This window comes from Hippopotamus amphibius, chromosome 1 (assembly GCF_030028045.1).
Source record: "Hippopotamus amphibius kiboko isolate mHipAmp2 chromosome 1, mHipAmp2.hap2, whole genome shotgun sequence".
Lineage (NCBI taxonomy): Eukaryota > Metazoa > Chordata > Mammalia > Artiodactyla > Hippopotamidae > Hippopotamus > Hippopotamus amphibius.
In genome coordinates, this window is record NC_080186.1 from 68,145,804 (window position 1) to 68,161,826 (window position 16,023).

Here is a 16,023-nt window from a genome sequence, read left to right on the forward strand (position 1 = left end):
TGACTACTGTATCTTTATGGTAAGTCTTGAAATCAGGTGATACAAATCCTCCAACTTTTACAAAATCCAATACCCATTTATGATAAAAAAAAAAAAACCTCTCCAGAAAGTGAGTATACCTCAACATAATAAAGGCTGTATATGACAAACCCACAGCAAACATCACTCTCAATGGTGAAAAACTGAAAGCATTTCCACTAAGATCAGGAACAAGACAAGGATGTCTACCCTCACCACTATTATTCAACGTAGTTTTAGAAGTCTTAGCCACAGCAATAGAAGAAGAAAAAGAAATAAAGGGAATCCAAATTGGAAAAGATGTAAAACTGTCACTATTTGCAGATAACATGATACTATACATAGAAGATCCTAAAGATGCCACCATAAAACTACTAGAACTAATCAATGAATTTGGTAAAGTTGCAGGATACAAAATTAATGCACAGAAATCTCTTGCATTCCTATACACTAACAATGAAAGATCAGAAAGAGAAATTAAGGAAAAAATCCCATTCACCATTGCAACTAAAAGAATAAAATACCTAGGAATCAACCTACCTAAGGAGGTAAAAGACCCATACTCAGAAAATTATGAGACTGATGAAAGAAATCAAAGATGACATAAACAGATGGAGAGATATACCATGTTCTTGGATTAGAAGAATCAATATTGTGAAAATGACTATACTACCCAAAGTAATCTACAGATTCAATGCAATCCCTATCAAATTGCCAATGTCATTTTTTACAGAACCAGAACAAAAAATCTTAAAATTTGTGTAGAGACAAAAAAGACCCTGAATTGCCAAAGCAATAATGAGGGGAAAAAAAAAAAAAAAAAAAGGAGCTGGAGGAATCAGACTCACTGACTTCAGTCTATACTACAAAGCTACAGTAATCAAGACAATATGGTGCTGGCACAAAAACAGAAATATAGATCAATGCAACAGGATAGAAAGCACAGAGATAAACCCACACACCTATGGTCAACTAATCTATGTCAAAGGAGGCACGGATATACAATGGAGAAAAGACAGTCTCTTCAATAAGTGGTGCCAGGAAAACTGGACAGTTACATGTAAAAGAATTAAATTAGAACACTCCCTAACACCATACACAAAAATAAACTCCAAATGGATTAAAGACCTAAATATAAGACCGGACACTATAAAACTCTTAGAGGAAAACATAGGAAGAACACTCTTTGACATAAATCACAGCAAGATCTTTTTTCACCCACTTCTTAGAGTAATGGAAATAAAAACAAAAATAAACAAATGGGACCTAATGAAACAAAAGTTTTGCACAGAAGAGGAAACTATAAATAAGACGAAAAGACAATGCTCAGAATGGAAGAAAATATTTGCAAATGAAACAATGGACAAAGGATTGATCTCCTAAATATATGAACAGCTCTTGCAGCTCAATATCAAAAAAAAAAAAAAAACCCAATCACAAAAAATGGATGGAAGACCTATATAGACATTTCTCCAAGGAAGACATACAAATGGCCAAGTGGCACATGAAAGGCTGCTCAACATCACTAATTATTAGAGAAATGCAAATCAAAACTACAATGAGGAATCACCTCACACTGGTTAGAATGGGCACCGTCAGAAAATATACAAACAATAAATGCTGGAGGTGGTGTGGAGAAAAGGGAACCCTCCTGCACTGTTGGTGGGAATTTAAATTGATACAGCTACTGTGGAGAACAGTATGGAGGTTCCTTGAAAAAATAAAAATAGAACTACCATATGACTCAGCAATCCCACTACTGGGCATATACCCTAAAAAATTATTAATTCAAAAAGACTCATGCACGCCAATGTTCACTGCAGCACCATTTACAATAGCCGGGTAATGGAAGCAACCTAAATGTCCATCAACAGAGGAATAGATAAAGAAGATGTGGTAATATGCATCATGGAATATTAGCCATAAAAAGGAATGAAATTGGGTCATTTGTAGAGACATGGATGGACCTAGAGACTGTCATACAGGGTGAAGTAAGTCAGAAAGAGAAAAACAAATATCATATATTAATGCATATATGTGGAATCTAGAAAAATGATACAGATGAACCCACTGAAAAATGGTACAGTTTGCAAGGCAGAAATAGACACACAGATGTAGAGAACAAACATATGGACACCAAGGGGGTGGGGGGCAAAGCGGGGGGCGGGGGGATGAACTAGGAGATTGGGATTGACACATATACGTTATCATGTATAAAATAGAAAAAATAAAATAAATTATTTTGAAAAAAAAATAAATCCTCCAACTTTGTGTTTGCTTCCTGAAGTCTCTGTTCCATTAGCTTAGTAGTCAACTAGTGATTGGATAGAGATTTCCTTGAACTCTTAGAACCAGTAAAGAGTGCAGAATGTGCTGAGGGACTCTATGTACCTGTCTGGGCACTCCAACACTCAGCCAGGTAGCTCACAACTCTAACGTAGCCTTTATTTCCTCCTCTCACAGAGCCTTATGGTCAGAAGGAAACGAGACCTTGGCGCCTTCTGCTCTCATGAGTACATACGCAGCCCTGAGCATACACACAGCCTTTGAGATTCCCAGGAATATGTTGGAGCTTTACAAAGCCCTAACAAACATCTCATTTTCTAGCTTTTCCTTCCAAGCTTTTTGGTTAGTTTATTGTTTGTTCCAACTGTACCTTAGGCAGCAGCAACTAAAATATTAGCCTGCAAAGATTTTCAACAAACGCCACATGGGAAGCAACTTTAGCATTGGACCAGGTGATAAGGAGTAAGCCTTTGAGCCTGTCTTCCAGGGAGCCACCAAAATCAGAACAAATAATTACAAATCTTTTAAATGAGGCCCCTTTGCTCCCTCTGGTATGGGGAATGAGAACTGTTATCTTCATGGCTACTGCTAAGCTGAAAAGCAGGGGATGGAAATGGGGTAAATTAAAATGCCACAAAGTTCTCTGTTCTTCCTGAGAATCAGCTGTTTTTGTTGAGTAAGTGCTATCCAGACTGCTGCAAAGCTTTGGTTAATTTTCAGAGTTCTGAAAAAGTTGATTCTGAAAATTTTTATCAGTTTTTTTCATTACTTTGACTGAAGGATGGAATTTAGATCTCCTGACTCCACCATTTTTGCTGATGTCATTCTTCTAGTGGATTTTTTTCTTGCTAAAGAGTTGTATTTTTTTTTTGATTCTTTATATGCTTCATAATTTTTTATTAGAGCTTAGGCATTGTGAATTTCATAATGTTGGATGCTGGATTTTGCTGTATTTCTTTAAATGTTGGGTTTTGTTCTGGCATGTGGTTGAATTACTTGAAATAAGTTTTATTCTTTCAAGGCTTACTTTGAAGCTTTGTAAAGGTGGGTCCAGAAGCACTCTTTATTCAGGGGCTAATTTTGCTCCATTACTAATTAATACTCTTCTGAGGACTCTACCCAATGCTTTATATACTTAGTGGGTTTTCTGCCCTTCCTGGTTTGAACAGACTCCTCCCAGCACTGTGGGAGCTCCGGGATTATTCCATCTACTCCCTTTCAGTGTTTCTTCTCCAGATTTGGAAATTTTTTTCTCCTGCATATGCAGATTAGACTAAGATGTAAGGGGACCTCTCTGCACATCTCTAGATTGTGTCTTTGTGCTGCTCCCTCATCCTGGTGTTCTGCCCTTTGACATCATTTGTGTCCTTTGACATCTCTGCAATATGAAATAGGTCTCCTCAGCTCAGCAGCTGCTGAGATATTTGGCTTCTCCCTCTCTGCACAGAGGCCTGGAAAGTCACTCCAGGCAGTAAACTAAGAAAGTGGCAAGACTCAACTTGTTGAGGGGGTTTTGTTTTTGTTTTTGTCTTTTACTTTCAGGCAGCACTATCCTGTACTGCTTGCTGTCCAATGAATGAAAACTAATGTGTCCCATCTCTTTTGACTGATTTTCCAGTTGTTTAAAGTAGGACTGCTCATCCAGTCCCTGATACTCTGTAACAACCAGAAGCAGAAGCATCCCTTAACACCTAATTAACACAGATGTCAACAGTTCTTTGTCTTACTGCTCCTTTCAACACCATTTTTTCCCCTTGTATTCCAAGCTTTCCTTCTGCTTAGATTTATTTATTTTTGTTTTGCCGAAGTATATCCTGGCAGAGGAGATTCTTGGGTGGTATGCCTTCTGAATCTTTGTGTTTCTAAAATTATATTCCTTCATTTGTTGGCTTGGCAAATAAATCTATGTTCAAAGTAGATAAACAATGGAGTTTAAAGACATTGCTCTATTGCTTTCCCGGTTTCAAATACCAATTTGTTGATTGTTTTTTTCTCTTTAGAAGTATTTCAAATTTTTTGTTTTTCTTGGAATTCAGAAATGCCTGTGTTCTGTGAACCAAAACCTAAATTGCTTTGATGATAGGGGGATATAGGAGGATATTTTTAAAATTTAGCATTTTGGAAAAAAACTGTGAAAAATGAGGCTTTACGCCATAGATTTTTATAAGCCCCTAATCACCTGTGCACTCTCTCTGATATTTCAGGTTTTCCTTTTATTCCCCTCTGTGTCCTCCTTATTTCTTTGAACTTCCTCATCCAGTCTGCCAGTGGCTTTTTCCTGCTTTTGTAGGATATTTTGGGTCCTGTGAACCAGGCCTGTGCCACTTGTTTAGTTAACAGGTATCCGCTTTACGTAGAAACATAGTCTGAAAGTTTTATTCTCCATACAAAAAATTAAAGCTCAGAGAATTATCTGCTAAAACTCAGAGATTTTTACAGGTCAGTATACAAATGTTCTGAAATTAGTTATATCAATTCTGCAGCTAGGTCTAAAAGAAAAATGTTTCAGGTAGAAACGCAAGTTCCAGTATGAGGGTGACATATACTTGCTGGTAAATGTTATAGCCTGTGAAAATTAATTTGAGGTTTAAATGGGCACAAAAGAATGATATTAGAAGTGATAATGTGTTAAAGGGAGCATTGCAATGTCCATTTTCATTTTGTGAATTGTTCTTATATTATGTAATGTCCTTAAAATTGAAGCCAGCCTATGGAAGGCCACAGCTGTTGATTAAAAGCAGGAAAAACAGTTTTGCTTTTGTGTGTGTGTTTTTAACCTAGTGCATCTGTTACACAGGATAAAAAATGCTATTCCCTTCCTAAGCATTCAACAGAGAAGAGGAAAAAATGTTAGGATATAATGTGGGGTAGATGCTTTTTGTAAGAATATGGTTTCTGAAATGCAAGTTTCAGTATCTCTGTACTGTAGCATAGTCTGACAGAGGTTTGATAGACATTTGGAAGGTGAGAAAAGCTAAGTTACCTTCTCTTGGGATTTTAACATTGTGTACAATGAAGTACTCGTTTAAATACTTTGATCAATAACATTTGCTCTCTCTCTTCTGGTCCCAGGCGCTTCAGGATCTGCAGGCCTGGATCAGGGCGAAGAGGTAGGCCCAGCCCGGGGAGCCCCCAGCTTTGATCTCCACTCTCGCCCTCCAGACACAGACATGGCCAAGTCCAAGAATCACACCACACACAACCAGTCCCGAAAGTGGCACAGAAACGGCATCAAGAAACCCTGATCAAAACGATATGGATCTCTTAAGGGGGTAGACCCCAAGTTCCTGAGGAACATGTGCTTTGCCAAGAAGCACAACAAGAAGGGCCTGAAGAAGATGCAGGCCAACAAAGCCAAGGCCATAAGCACACGTGCTGAAGCTATCAAGGCTCTCATAAAGCCCAAGCAGGTCAAGCCCAAGATCCCAACAAAAGGCAGCCGCAAGCTCAGTCGATTTGCCTGCATTGCTCACCCTAAACTCGGGAAACGTGCTCGTGCCTGCATTGCCAAGGATCTCAGGCTCTGCCAGCCAAAGTCCCAGGCCAAGGCTCAAAGCAAGGCCAAGGCTGCAGGTGCCTCTGCGGCTCCGGCTCCGGCTCCCAAAGGTGCCCAGGCCCCCACAAAGGCTCTGGAGTAGAGACCTTTATCTGTCCATGTGAGGACAGAAGGACTGGTGTAACCCCTGGGCTGCTGTCTACGTGGGGCTGGTGTCCTCCTGTGCTATTTGTACAAATAAACCTGAGGCAGGAAAAGAAAAAAATTGTCTGTCTTCCTCTCTATGGCTGCAGCGCAAACTGTTTTCAGTGCTCAGTGTTTGTCTTTATGGCTGAAATAGGTTTATGAAGGGTGTTGTTTCCAAAGGGGCTCTGGACAGTTACAGAGTCCAACTATACACTCTGGAAGAGGAGAATATGCAAAAAAGAGGTTGGAAGAACAAAAGAAGAGTATATGAGAGAATACACACTTGGAAGTTAACCTTAGAAAACGGTACATTTGCCTCCAAATTTCTGGTGTCAATTTTGGTGTCTTCTCTGCTCTCCCCAGCGGGTATGCAGACTCACTGAAGGGGTATTTTGGGTGAGTCCTGGAATAGCCTGTCGAGGTCACCATAACGCTAGTGGATGGGGCTCCCACTGGAACAAAGGAGCCTAGGGCTAGGCTTACTTAATGCATCTATTCTAGCCTCTAATGTTCTTGTGCTTTGAAATTCAAACTACAGAAAGTGACAATGACAGGATGTTAATTTCACACAACCCCTGCCCATGTTGAAAGGCTGGTAGAAAAGAAGAGCTCTTCTGGAAAGAAATGCTTAAAAATTTTTTAAAAGGACAAAACAGAAACAGGATATGCTGACGGCAGTGCAGAGAAAAGGTAAAGGTCCAAGATTTAGGCAGACAGACAAGCATGCTATCCAACGTAGAAAGTCCATTTGGGAATGAAGATCTTAAAAATATCTTCGAGAAACTACTGAGATAGAGTTGGGTTAGATAGGAATCTCGGGCAATACGGATTCCTTATAACAAATGTCTGGCCTCAGCCAGTATGAGTCCCTGTTACAGAAGAAACAGCAAGTGGCAGAGGAGGAGGCCGCATTGCTCTCCATTAAGTTGTGCCAAATCAAAACTTCTGTTACGATCAGTCTAATCGGTGAAGAAACTTTGGACAAGCCATATTCAGGGAAGTTTTAATTTTTTGAAGAGAAAGAAAGGCAGAGAATCAAGCATTTCTATCTTGGGGAAAGAATTTCTGATAGCAGAAATGATTAATCCCACACATGCCAGCTGCTTACACTCAAATTGGCACTTTGGTACTTTACGGGTGACAATTGTAAACTAGTATGATTCTCTTGAAAGCAATATGGCAACACAAAGTGAGAACTGTAGAGACAGTCATAGCCCTTAACCCAGGAATCTCACCCTGGGGAGTGTGTCCTAAGGAAATAATTCCACGGAAGCAAAACGTCTACATGCAAGAAAATGTTCATTGTAGCAGCTTTATAATAACAACTACAAAAATGTCTCTGAGAAACTATGTATAAAACAGTTGTGAAATTGTTTAGTAAATTATGCAACATTAAGTCTATGGAATATTATTCAGGCATTAAAATTATAATTATAAAGACCATGAATAACAAGGAAAAATATTTACACTATGATGTTGAGGATAAAAGCTGAATTTAAACACAATCCCCATTACGATTGCATCTGTTTAAAAATATGTACGTGAATGGAAAGAAAATGTGCACAATAATATAGTTATTTTAATTTTGTGGACTTATGGATTTATTTTCTTTTTCAAATTTGGGTTTAAGAAGTGATACATTTTAATAAAGTGCAGTGGAAATAGAACTGATAAAAATAGTAAATAATGGAGTGAAACTGGCAAAGAGGATATATAAGGCAATGCTGACACTTGTGGAAATTTTGTTGCTTTAGTTCAGCAGAAGAAAATCACTGTAAGTTATGTGTCATATAATTTACCTTTCATAATCAAAATGGTCATGCAGGTAAAGTGAGTCCAGTGGAGCTGTTCTAAGCCCTGGCGTTACGTGTATGGTTTTCTTTCCACCATCATCAGTTATAGAGATGGAGGGTAAGCAGACCTGACCAAATTGCCAGCTTATAAGAAACAGATTTGCTGACTCCTGATTCCCCATCCCCAGTGACTACTGCCACTATCCATTCCCACCAAAACCTACCTCCATGTGTTCATATATCCAAGTGAACATGTAATATGAATGTATCCCTGTGTCTGTGTGCCTGCATGTATGTTTGCTTTTGCTTTTTAAAAATCATGTACACAGCTATATGTAAAAGAATGACATTAGAACACTACCTAATACCATACACAAAAATAAAATCAAAATAGATTAAAGCCCTAAATGTAAGACCAGACACTATAAAACTCTTAGAGGAAAACAAAGGCAGAACACTATGACATAAACCATAGCAAGATCCTTTTTGACCCACCTCCCAGAGTAATGGAAATAAAAACAAAAATAAACAAATGGGACCTAATGAAACTTAAAAACTTTTGCACAGCAAAGGAAACCATAAATATGACGAAAAGACAACCCTCAAAATGGGAGAAAATATTTGTAAATGAATCAACAGACAAAGGATTAATCTCTATAATATCCAGGCGACTCATGCAGCTCAATATCAAAAAACAAACAACCCAATCCAAAAATGAGTGGAAGACCTAAGTAGACATTTCTCCAAAGAAGACATACAGATGGCCAACAAACACATGAAAAGATGCTCAACATCACTCATCATTAGAGAAATGCAAATCAAAACCACAATGAGGTACCATCTCACACCACTCAGAATGGCCATCATCAAAAAATCTAGAAACAATAAATGCTGGAGAGGGTGTGGAGAAAAGGGAACCCTCCTGCACTATTGGTGGGAAGGTAAATTGATACAGCCACTATGGAAAACAGTATAGAGGTTCCTTAAAAAACAAAAAATAGAACTACCATATGACCCAGCAATCCCACTACTGGGCATATACCCTGAGAAAACCATAATCCAAAAAGATATATGTACCACAATGTTAATTGCAGCACTATGTACAATAGCAAGGACATGGAAGCAATCTAAATGTCCATTGACAGATGAATGGATAAAGATGTGACACATATGCACAATGGAATATTACTCAGCCATAAAAAGGAATGAAATTGAGTTATTTATAGTGAGGTAGATGGACCTAGAGTCTGTCATACAGAGGGAAGTAAGTCAGAAAGAGAAAAACAAATACCATATGCTAACACATATATATATATATATATATATATATATATATATATATATATATATGGAATCTAGAAAAATGGTACCGATGAACTTAGTGGCAGGGCAGGAATAAAGACCCAGATGTAGAGAATGAACTTGAGGACACAGAGGGCGAAGGGGAAGCTGGGATGAAGTGAGAGAATAGCATTGACATATATACCCTACCAAATGTAAAATAGATGGCTCATTGGGAAGCTGCTGCATAGCACAGGAAGACAAGCTCGATGTTTTGTGACAACCTAAAGGGGTCGGATGGGGATGGTGGGAGGGAGTCTCAAGAGGGAGGGAATATGGGGATATATGTATACATATAGCTGATTCACTTCATTGTACAGCAGAAACTAACACATTGTTAAGCAATTATACTCCAATAAATATGAAAAAAGTAAAAATCATGTACTATTTGATACATACAGAAATATATATGGAACCTATAAATGCAGTCTACTAAATGATTATGAACTGAATCCTTATATAACCACCATCTAGATCGGGAACTGGAATGCGGCCAGTACCCTAGAGACTCCCAGTTGTGGCCCCTTCTCTCACTAACCAGTGGTAGCCAAGGTCAAGAAGTACCACCCTGATTTGGGGAGGATAATCATTCCCTGGTTTTGCCTGCTTTTTCTTATGGGTTCCAGGTACACAGAATTGTGTTCATCATAATTGTTTGTTCATGGTACATTGTTACGATCAGTCTGTGCAGCGGTAGCTATTTTCATTCCATTTTATAATAATATGGTGAACGTGAATTCATCACCTAACCCAAGCACCAGAACACCACCACTAACTTATATCTTCCTAAGTGCTCCTCAACTATCCCATTCCACTGCCTGCTTCCCAGAGATACGCAGGATCCAGAACTGTGTATTAGTCTTCCCTTGCTCTTTTTAGAAATAGTTTAACATCTGTACATGTGTCTTTCTCTGCCTCTTCCTCATACATTTAATTATGTCTGGTTTTAAATTTACGTGGGTGGAGTTTTACCACACATATTCTTCAGGGACTTGATTCTTTCACTAAAATTATGTTTGTAAGACTTATCCCCGTTAATGAGCTATCTCTAGTTTGTTTTCACCTTATGTAGTATCTGATTGTATGAATATACTATAATTTATTTATTCAACTTAATGTTGATAGACATTTGTGTTTCCAATTTTAAAATTATGAGCAGTGCTGCTATAAACAACATTGAATATGTTTCTGGATGCACACATTCCAGAGTTCCTCTAAGTTATATTCTGGAAGTATACCAAATGTGCATTTCAGCAGGGTTTAGAAATCAATATTCAACCAAAGTTGAGGCCAAATGTTAATGCCATCCTAGTAGAATCAATTCTGGTGCATAAGAATAAAATCTGAAATTTTATTAAAATGTAATTATCATAATTTAAGTGTTAAAATTTTTAGTAATCAAGTTTTAAACATTTGAAATGACAAACTGTTTCTCAGTGCTGTTGATCATTGCCGGTTCTGTTGGTGACACTGTGATTACCGCAATGCACTTTTGCAATAGATACTTACTTGAGTTAGAGTCGGGAAAGAAACAAGGTACCATTTCACCCACTCTGCCAGGATAGGGTTCTATGAGAAAGATGTTGGCACTAGTGCTTATTACGCATTCCTTTCTTTCTAGTGGTAACATGCTAACTTCACTAAACTAGTTAGGTAAAAGACACAACTCAACTTCAATTCATGAATCTGAAAATCTGGTCTATTGTGATGATGCAGTTTTACTGAAGCAAGACGAAGCTTTGGGTATTTCTTGAAGAAGATCATATCTATTTTCTGAAGTGTATTTAAGCTATTAGTAATATCCTCACACATTTTTATTTCTAATATTTTTACCTTTAATTTTTTCCTACAGCCATCAAATTGAGAAAAAAGTTTTTAAACCTGAAATTTAGAAACGAAGCAATGCAGCAAAGTGGTTAGTTTTCAAGATTTTTTTTTTTTTAAGTCCTGGAAATTGCCATCTGCATCTCAGCTTTTGCTGCGAGCACAATAATTTCAAATTTTTTTTTTAATTTTATTTATTTTTTTTTTTTTGGGGGGGGTACACCAAGTTCAATCAACTGTTTTTATACACATATCCCCGTATTCCCTCCCTTCCTTGACTCCCCCTGCCGAGTCCCCCCACCCTCCCCACCCCAGTCCTCTAAGGCATCTTCCATCCTTGAGTTTGACTCCCTTTGTTATACAACAACTTCCCAGTGACATCTATTTTACAGTTGGTAGTATATATATGTCTGTGCTACTCTCTCACTTCGTCTCAGCTTCCCCTTCACCCCCCGCTCCCTCCCAAACCTCGAGTTCTCCAGTCCATTCTCTGCATCTGCGTCCTTGCTCTTGTCACTGAGTTCATCAGTACCATTTTTAGATTCCGTATATGTGAGTTAGCATACAATATTTGTCTTTCTCTTTCTGACTTACTTCACTCTGTATGACAGACTGTAGTTCTATCCACCTCATTACATATTCAAATTCTTCTTTTGAGTCAAATGATGGGAGAAATTTTTTTTCAGCAGGTGTCAGGTAAGAAATACTTGCATTTTCAAGGCACGTGAGTTTGGTTACTTCTTCAGCAGCTTATAGCAAATACATTATTTCATGTGTTCTGGCACATCCTGCTTTAGTGATAGTCTTCACTGCAACATATGGTATTAATGTTTTTGTTGTTGCTTCTTTTAACACATAGAGGCTACTTTTCTGATTTTTAAAAAACATCTTGTGTAAGTACAATACAGGAATGTTCCAAAATCTGTTGTATGTCATGTAGGTTGGCTTTGGCTTTGGTGGGAGAAGAATAATGGAAGTGGCCCAACATCATTCTTTTTTTTTCTGTCGAGGTATAGTTTGATTTACAATGTTGTGTTAGTTTCTGCTCTACACCAAAGTGACTCAGCTATATATACATTTGTACATATATATACATATACACTCATTTTTATATTCTTTTCCATTATGGTTTATACCAGAACATTGAATATAGTTCCCTGTGCTATACAGTAGAACTTTGTTGTCTATCCATTCTTTATGTAATAGTTTGCATCTAGTTTCCCCAAACTCCCAGTCCATCCCTCTCATTCCCTCCCTCTCTCCCCTTGGCAATCATGTCTGTTTTCTATGTCTGTGAGTCTAATTCTATTTGATTGATGCGTTTATTTGCATCATATTTTAGATCCCACATGTAAGCGATATTGTATGGTATTTGTCTTTCTCTTTCTGACTTACTTCACTTAGCATAGCTGCAAATGGCATTGTTTTGTTCTTTTTGATGGCTGAGTAATATTCCTTGTATATATACCACATCTTTTTTATTCATTCATCTGTCGATTCTTTATCCATTCATTCATTTATGTAGTTTCCATGTCTTGGCTATTGTGAATAGTGCTGTTATAAACATAAGGGTGTATGCATCATTTTGAATTATAGTTTTGTCTGGATATATGCCCAGGAGTAGGATTGCTGGATCATATGGTAATTCTACTTTTAGTTTTCTGAGGAACCTCCATACTGTTTTCTAGAGTGGCTGCAACAACTTACATTCCCACCAACAGTGTAGGAGGGTTTCTTTTTCACCACACCCTCTCCAACATTTGTTATTTGTAGACATTTTAATGATGGCCATTCTGACTGGTGTGAGGTGTCACCTCATTGTGGTTTTGATTTGCATTTCTTTAATAATTAGTGATGTTGAGCATCTTTTCATGTGCCTATTAGTCAGCCATCTGTATGTCTTCTTTGGAGAAATGTCTGCTTTATTCTTCTGCCCATTTTTTGATTGTGTTGTTGTTGTTGTTGTTGACTTGTATGAGCTGTTTGTATATTTTGGAAATTAAGCCCTGGTTGGTTGCTTCATTTGCAAATATTTTCTTCCAATCCGTAGGTTGTCTTTTCTTTTTGTTTATAATTTCCTTTGCTGTGCAAAAGCTTGTAAGTTTGATTAGGTCCCACTTGTTTATTTTTGTTTGTATTGCTATTGCCGTGGGAGACTGACCTAAGGAAACATTGGTATGATTTATATCAGAGAATGTTTAGCCTATGTTCTCTTCTAGGAGTTTTATGGTGCCTTGTCTTATACTTAAGTCTTTAAGGCATTTTGAGTTTATTTTTGTGCATGGTGTGAGGGTGTGCTCTAACTTCATTGATTTACATGCAGCTGTCCAACTTTCCCAGCACCACTTGCTGAAGAGACTTTTTCCCATTTATATTCTTGTCTCCTTTGCTGAGGTGTGTGAGTTTTTTTTCTGGGCTCTGTATTCTGTTCCATTGATCTATGCATCTGATTTTGTGCCAATACTACACTGTTTTGATTATTATAGCTTTGTAGTATCGTCTGAAGTCTGAGAGGGTTATGCCTCCTCTTTTGTTCTTTTTCCTCAGGATTTCTTTGGCAATTCCAGGTCTTTTCTGGTTCCATACAAATTTTAGGATTATTCGTTCTAGTTCCATGAAAAATGTCATGCATAATTTGATAGGGATCACATTAAATCTGTATATTGCTTTGGGTAATATGGCCATTTTAACAATACTAATTCTTCCAATCCAAGAGCATGAGATATCTTTCCATTTCTTTGAGTAATCTTTAATTTCCTTTATTAATGTTTTATATTTCTCAACGTATAAGTCTTTCACCACAGTGGTCAGGTTTATTCCTAAGTATTTTACATTTTTGGTGAGATTTTAAAAGGTATTTCTTTTTTACATTCCCTTTCTGAGATTTCATTGTTAATACAAAGAAATGCAACCAATTTCTGTATGTTAATCTTGTATCCTGCTACTTTGCTGAATTCATTTATCAGTTCTAGTAGGTTTTGTGTGGAGTCTTTAGGGTTTTCTATATATAGTATCATGTCATCTGCATATAATGACAATTTTATCTCTTCCCTTCCAATTTGGATACATTTTATTTATTTTTCCTGTCTGATTGCTGTGGCTAGGACTTCCAATACTACATTGAAGAGAAGTGGTAAGAGTGGGCATCTTTGTCTTGCTCCAGATTTTAGTGAGAAGGATTTCAGCTTTTCACCACTATTATATTGGGTTTCTCATAAATAGCTTTTATTATGTTGAGATATGTTCCCTCTATACCCACTTTGGTAAGAGATTTTATCATGAATGGATGTTGAATTTTGTTGAATAGTTTTGTTGCAACTATTGAGATGATCAGGTGGTTTTTGTCTTTTCTTTTGTTGATGTGATATATCACATTGATTGATTTGCACATATTGAGCCATCCTTGTGAACTTGGAATGAATTCCATGTAGTCATGGTGTATGATCTTTGTTATATGTTGCTGCATTTGGCTTGCTAATATTTTGTTGAGAATTTTTGCATCTATATTATCAAAGATTTTTGACCTGTAATTTTCTTCTTTGGTGGTATTTTTTCTGATTTTGGTATCAGGGTGATGGTAGCTTCATAGAATGTCTTTGGGAGTATTCCCCCCTCTTCAGCCTTTTGGAAGAATTTAAGAAGGATCAGTAAAAGTTCTTCTTTGTATGTTTGGTAGAATTCACCTGTGAAATCATCTGGTCCTGGACTTTTGTTTGTGGAGAGTTTTTTATATTACATATTCTATTTCATTTCTAGTGATAGGTCTGTTCAAATTATCTATTTCTTCTTGACTCAATTTTGGTGGGCTGTGTATTTCTAAAGAGACGTCCATTTGTTCTAGGTTGTTGAATTTGTTGCCAAATAATTGTTCATAGTGTTCTCATGGTTTTTTGTATTTCTGCAGTATTGTTTGATATTTGTACTTTTTCATTTCTTATTTTGTTTATTTGAGTTCTCTATCTTCTTTTCTTGCTGAGCCTAACCAGAGGTTTGTCAATTTTATTTACCCATTCAAAGAACTAGCTCTTGGTTTTATTGATTTTTTTTTTCTGTTCTTTAAATCTCTATTATTTCCTGTCTAATGTTTATTATTTCCTTCCCTATGCTGACTTTAGGTTTTGTTTGTTCTTTTTCTAGTTCATTTAGATGGTAAGTTAGGTGTTTTTTTTGAGATTTTTCTTGTTTTTTGAGGAAGGCCTATATCACTATGAACTTCCTTCTAATAACTGCTTTTGCAGCATCCCAGAGATTTTGTATGATTGTGTTTTCATTGTCATTTGTTTCAAGGTATTTTTAAATTTCTTCTTGATTTCTTCATTGACCCTTTGGTTTTTTTTTTAGTAGCATTTTGTTTAGTTTCCATGTAATTGTTTTTTTTTTCTCATTTCTTTTCCTATAGTTGAGTTCTAGCTTCATGCCATTGTGGTCAGAGAAGATGCTTGAAATAATTTCTATTTTCTTAAATTTGTTGTGGTTTGTTTTTTGCCCTAGTATGTGGTCAATTCTAGATAATGTTTCATGTGCACTTGAAAAGAATGTATATTCGGCTTTTTTCAAATGTAGTGTCCTGAAAATATCAATTAAGTCTAGCTATTCCATTGCATCATTTAGGATCTCTGTTGCCTTATTGGTTTTCTGTCTAGAAGATATGTTCATTGTTGTGAGTGGGGTGTTAAAGTCTCCTAATATTATTGTATTCCCATTAGTTTCTCTATTTATGTCTGTTAGTATTAGTTTTACATATTTGGGTGATCCAATATTAGGTGCATATATGCTGACAAGTGTAAAATTCTCTTCTTGTATTGACCCTTTTATCATTAGATAGTGTCCTTCTTTATCTTTCTTTATGGCCTTTGTTTTAAAGTCTATTTTGTCTGAGTATTGCAACCCCTGCTTCCTTGTCATTTCTTTTTGCATGAAATATCTTTTTCCTTCCCCTCACTTTCAATCTATGCATAGCCTTTGCCCTATAGTGCATCTCTTGTAGGCAGCATGTTACAGGCTCTCAGTTTTTTATCCAGTCTGCCACTCTATGCCTTTCGATTGGAGCATTTGGTCTGCTGACATTTCAGGTAATTA

The 16,023-nt window shown here is 36.9% G+C and overlaps 1 protein-coding gene and 1 pseudogene across 1 annotated transcript in view; one reads left to right on the forward strand and one right to left on the reverse strand.

Moving 5' to 3' along the window:
* The window catches only part of ST6GALNAC3 (ST6 N-acetylgalactosaminide alpha-2,6-sialyltransferase 3), a 636,206-nt gene that overhangs the window by 168 nt on the left and 620,015 nt on the right, over nucleotides 1-16,023 (reverse strand). The window lies entirely within an intron of this gene.
* LOC130840426 (60S ribosomal protein L29-like) lies at nucleotides 1,920-5,942 on the forward strand (annotated as a pseudogene).